At 46.5% G+C, this 5,817-nt stretch overlaps 1 long non-coding RNA gene across 2 annotated transcripts; it reads left to right on the forward strand.

Moving 5' to 3' along the window:
• The first annotated feature begins 33 nt into the window (after positions 1-33).
• On the forward strand, positions 34-5,132 carry LOC135320763 (uncharacterized). 2 transcript variants are annotated; one of them, XR_010380083.1, is made up of 3 exons: positions 34-1,772; positions 2,600-2,729; positions 3,638-5,132. It is a non-coding gene; the product is annotated as an uncharacterized LOC135320763 (long non-coding RNA). The 2 variants fall into 2 exon arrangements; XR_010380082.1 differs by having other exon boundaries at positions 34-2,729.
• Positions 5,133-5,817: the final 685 nt, after the last annotated feature.

The following is a 5,817-nucleotide window of genomic DNA, read 5'->3' on the forward strand; positions in this document are numbered from 1 at the left end:
ACAGTCGAGCGCTGCGTGTATGCAGCATAGTGATTCAGTTGTACATATACATAGTCTATTCTTTTTCAGGTTCTTTTCCATTATAGGTTGCAAGATACTGAATATTCTTCCCTGTGTTCTACAGTGAATCCTTGTCGTTTGTCTGTTTTACATATAGTAATTTGTATCTGTTAATCCCAAACTCCTGTTTGTTTTATAAGTCTGTGAGTCTGTTTTTTGTTTTATAGATAAGTCCATTTGTATCATTTTTTTAAAAATTCCACATATAAATGATATCATATGATACTTGTCTTTGTCTAACTTATTTCACTTAGTGAGATAATCTCCAGTTCCATCCATGTTGCTGTAAATGGCCTTATTTCCTTCTTTGTTATGACTGAGTAATATTCTGTTATATCTAAATACCACATCTTTATCCAGTCATCTGTCAGTGAATGTTTAGGTTGCTTCTATGTCTTGGCCATTGTAAACAGTGCTCCTGTGGAAATTGGGGTGCAGGTATCTTTTGGAATGAAGGTTCCCTCTGGATATATGCCCAGGACTGGGATTGCTGGATTAGGTGATAAGCCTTTTTTTTTTTTTTTTTTTTTTTGTCTTTTGAGGAATCTCCATACTGTTTTCCACAGTGGCTGCACCAAACTACATTCCCACCAACAATGTAGGAGGGTTTCATTTTCTCCACAGCCTCTCCGGCATTTATGGTTTGTGGACTTTTGAATGATGGCCATTCTGACTGGTGTGAGATGATAACATTGTAGCTTTGAGCTGCATTTCTCTGATAATTGAACGATATTAAGCATTTTTTATATGCCTATTGGCCATCTGTGTGTCTTCATTGGAGAATTGCTTGTTTAGTTGTTCTGCCCATTTTTGGATTTGGTTGTTTATTTTTTTCTTATTAAGTTGTATGGACTATTTATATAGTCTAGAAATTAAGCCATGGTCAGTCTCATCTTTTGCAAATATTTTCTCCCATTCCATAGGTTGTCTTTTAGTTTTACTTATGGTTTCTATTGCTGTGCAAAAGTTTATAAGTTTAATTAGGTCTCATTTATTTATTTTGGCTTTTATTTCTGTTGCTTGGGTTGCTTAGATTGCCCTACGAAAACATTGCTGAGATGTATGTCAAATAATGTTTTGCCTATGTTTTCTTGTGAGAAGTTTATAGTGTCGCGTGTAATATTTAAGTCTTTAAGCCATTTTGAGTTTGTTTCTTTTTGGTTTTTTTGCGACTCTATTGTATGCTTTTGATTTGTGGTTACCTTATTCTTCAAATATATCAGCCCATTACTATATCTATTTCCTTTAGACTGATAATCACGTAGGCTCCAACACATCCTAAGAATAACGAAGAAAAAAAAGAAAGAAAAAAATCTACATTTTCTTGCTCCCCTCTCCCATTCCCAACTTTTTTTATTTTGATGTCCTTTTTCATTTTTACATCTTTATGTTTATTCTCTTGCAACTCGTTATTGCATTTCCAACTATGGTTTTCCTGTTTCTATAGCATCCTGCTTCCTTTCTGTTTAGAATAGAACCTTTTAATGTCTCTGTTAGGTTCAATATTGCTGAGTTATCTCACTTCCCCTCCCCCCTTCCCCCCAGGCCTCTGAATCCTCAGTCCAGGGAAGCTAAACCATTCTAGCCTTCATCGGTTCTGGGAAAGCAATATTCAGAGTGGGAAAAGACATTGAAAAATAATATTCTGTGAGTTGCATTCTACCCTTGCCCAGAGATGAGAAACATCTGAAGGTGGAGGAAAACAGTTGGAGGTGGGGAACACAAAGTCTTTTCTCCTTTTGCTACTGAAGAAATGATTGCTTTTGTAATTAGTGGTGATGCCCTTTAAATTGGTGAGATCGAGATTCCACAGCTTCAGCGCCTGTGAATAACCAGCTGGGAGAAAGCTCTCTAGGGCCCCTGCAGTGGGAAAGGCAGCCCCTCTGAGCACCTGTTGTTCTGTATTCTTCCTGCCTCCACACGGGTTCCCTAGGCACCGTGCAGGACGATGCAGTTACCCAAGGTGGAGGACGGGGAGACCCCTGCTGTGTGGCGAGCCACAGAAGCCCACACTTGAAGGACAAAATGTAGAGTAGTGGGGCGGTCATAGGAACAGGGGATGGTTGAGAAGCAGGATGGTGTCCTGGAGTCCAGCAGCCAAGGCTGGTGGGGCAGATTGGGCCCTGGGGCATGGGCAGTCCTTGAGGGATCTGAAGCAAAGATAGGAACCAAGAGACTGGATTCGTGTGGGGGTACGGCACCCCTTGGAGGCTGCGGGGCAGCTCAGTGGGCCCAGGGGGAGCAGGCACTTCCCCAAAGCTGGGTTGACAGGTCACAACCAACTCACTGGGGACCGAGAGGCACTGAGTCATTTTTAACTTTTTGTCCCTCTTCCTGGAAAAGAAACTGCTGCCTGTTAAATAGCCTGTGTCGTTAGTGAGAATTAAAGACATGAAGCAAGATTGCCTCAAAAGTCATCCATTGTTTAGTTGTTAATAAGGGTCAAATGAAAACTTGAATAGATGAAATGAAGCATTCATCAGAGGATTTGAAACTCCTTTAAAATAAAAATTCTTGCTGCCTTTGTTCTTCATTTCAGGGTTCACTTGGTGATAATAATCATAACCAAAGCAACAGCAAACCCTTACAGAACTCTGTCCTGCTGTTCCAGGAACGCTGTGTTCATGACAACCCAATGAGTTGGCACCACTGTGAGTTCCACTTTAAAGGTAAGGACAATCATTAATCACACGGCTAATAAATGGCAGAGCTGGGACTTGAACCCGAGCTCTCTGGCCCCAGAGACCCCTCTCAGCCCCTTCACTGCAGCTCATCACTTGGCATGCCCGACACAGGCCAGCATTTACGAGCAGCGTGACCTTGGCCAAGGCTGCTTCACTGCTTGGTCTCTGATTCCTCATCTGTAGAATGGGGGTGTGGGCAGTGAACTCTGTGAGCTCAGTGGTCACTTCCTCCAGCTCTGCAATTCTACTGCTTTGAGTTAGTATAGTAAGTATCCGAGCCCCTACATGGCCCACACATGGGCTGGCGCTTTGCTAGGCCCTGGGTTACGGAGCAAAGTAAGATCCGCCTGCTCCTCCGAGGAGCCTGTGTCCCTCCACGGCAAACAGCTGCGAGGCCCAGGCTCCCTCGCTGGCGGTCGGGGGCTGGGCAGGAAAGTCTGATAAGAGAAGATGGAGGCAGAGCCCCTCCGGGAACAGTGGTGGCCACACAGCTCTCAGGAGCGAGAGCCTCTGTCCAGGCTGCTGAGAGGGGGATCCTCATGAGGCCAGTAGTCCCCCCAACCTAAGCCCTCAGGACAAAGATCCAGCCATCCCTGCAGTGTCACCATAGAGCCAGTCCATCCTCATCACTGTGCCTCTGTGCTCCTTTGTCCTGGGGCCTCTCTTCCCCCTACACCCAGAAGACTCTTCTCCCTCTCTTCTCTGAGTGCCCCCTCACTTCACCCGTGGTCCCTGCTTCCTGGGCCACCATCACTGGAGTTGACGCTTTGCACCTTCACAACCCCCGTTTGATCAGGAGCCTGGGTTGGCCTCCTTGTGCTCACTTTCCACCTTCAGATGATTGCTCCTCCCCTCGTGGGAGCACATGGAAAACCCAGATCCTTTCCTAGCAGTGCCTGCCACCCTGGCCTCCCTGCTCATCTGCCTCAGTCAGGAGCACCTGGACCACCAGCTCTGTATTGCCTCGCCTCCTACCATCAAGACGTCAAAGTTCATTCTCCTTCCACCACCCAGTATGGTCATTGTAGGGTCTTCTTCTCTGTCAGCCTGAGCCAGCCACCCCCCATTCACCCTACCCCCGGGCTCATACCCGGGCATGTCTCCACCCCAGGTCCAGCCTCTCTCCTTTAAGTGCCCACCTCTAGCCGTCCAGCTTCTTCTCCACCAGCCTCCCTGGCCCTCCTTCACCCTCACTGGGGCATCATGTGCTGACTCCTCTGCTTTCCTGCCTGTCCACGTTCCCCTTACTTCCACTTCCCCACCTTCCAGCTCTGCATCCACAGTCAGCACTCTCTTTATGACAGACAAAACCCCCTTGAGCCTTGACCTTTTCAGTTCCTCACCAGGCCGACTTCCATCTCGGTTCACCCAGCTCTACTTGTTCTGAGCCTGCAGGCAGCAGGCTCTCCCAGCACAGATTTCCAAGACTACAAATCAATGCCCACCATGTTGCCGCTGCCAGGCAATCCTCCAGGATTTCTCTAGTGAGCACATTTCCCCACTTATCACTCAGTGGTGTCAACATTCTCTGCTCTCTGCACACCTCTAACCTTCCCTCTGTCTCTTCCCTGACTCCCAGCAGATGGCCTTGCCTCCTGCTTCAGAGAGAATGACATGTCACTGGAAAGGAGCTCGCTCACCTGCAGCTAACCTGCTCACCTCACCTTTTATCTGTCCCTCTCCCACCTGGACTCTAGCTGTAGTTGTTCTTAATTCAGAGTTTAGTTGACATATATATACACAGTTAAAAGCATAGCACACTATCGGCTACCTTCTAGGGGTTACTTTTTCAATTTAACATGGAGTGTGTGTTTCATCCACTTCATTGTATGTACCTGCAGTTCATTTGTTTTAACTGATCTTAAATGTTGTGTGTGTGAAAGTAACACAAGGCAAGGGTAAGCCAGGATTCAGGATGCTGGTTACTTCCTGTGAGAAGAGGCCAAGAGCAGGATAGGGAAAGAGGACACAGTATGTCACTGTCAATATTCCTGTTATGATGCTGGGTGATAGGTTCATAACTGTGTCTTATAATATTAATTTTAATACATAAATACCTCTGACAGGCACCTAAGATGAGAATGTGTCATGAACCAAGACATACAATGGGTAATATTACATCATTATTGTTATGTAATCTTGTTATATTATATATTAATCATAATCTTACATTATTTGTTATGGGTTATATATTATATAGATGCATGAATTATATATTATGTGTATAAACACCTACATATGTATTATATACTATCTGCTAATAAATAAACAGAAGATAATATGCTAGTATATCTTCTATTATGTATTATTTAATAAATAATAACATACTCTATCCTGTTATATGACATGGAACATAATCTTTAATAAAATAAGAAATCTGTCAATATATATTGGTAATTAATAAAATTTAAAAAAACAGCCCGCAGCTTTTAACGCCGACACCGCTCCAGCTGTCACTGTGATTTCTCTTCCCTTTCATGGCCGAGGCCCTCACAGTGCTGTCCGTTCCCCCTTTCATCTCCTTATCCTGAACCTTCCTCCTCCTCCCATCCCATGCTGCCTTCTGCCCCGTGGCCCCTCTAGTCACCAGCGGCCTCTGGGGCACTGACCTGTGGGCACGGTCTCAGGCCCCAGCTCACCTGCCTGTCCGCCGCCTCTGCCACCGCTGGTGGGGGCGGGGCGGGGGTCAGAGTGCACCCCTTGTCCTGGAAGAGAACACAGCACAGACTGTGACCAGCAGCAGGTGTGGCCCGGAACTGCAGGACTTGGGGGAGAGCCAGACTGTCTGCATCCAGACCTGGGGCACTTGGAGTGTGAAGAAGCCCCGTCCTCACTGCCCCTGAAGTGAGGAAAACACCCTCAGGTGAGTTAAAGTGCTTATGACCTAGGTCTGTTGGCTGGAAAGGACAAACGGGCCCCTAAGGGGAGGGTAGTTGATGTTCCAGGCCCCACCAAAGCCCTAAGGGCTGGCGGGGAACCAGGCTGGACGCTCCACTGGACCCAGTGCCCCCTCGGGGGTGGGGCCTTCGGGAACAAGCAGAAAGCCCTCTGTCTCTGGGGGGGAACGGGGCAG

Source organism: Camelus dromedarius, unplaced genomic scaffold, assembly GCF_036321535.1.
Source record: "Camelus dromedarius isolate mCamDro1 unplaced genomic scaffold, mCamDro1.pat HAP1_SCAFFOLD_175, whole genome shotgun sequence".
NCBI classification, from domain to species: domain Eukaryota; kingdom Metazoa; phylum Chordata; class Mammalia; order Artiodactyla; family Camelidae; genus Camelus; species Camelus dromedarius.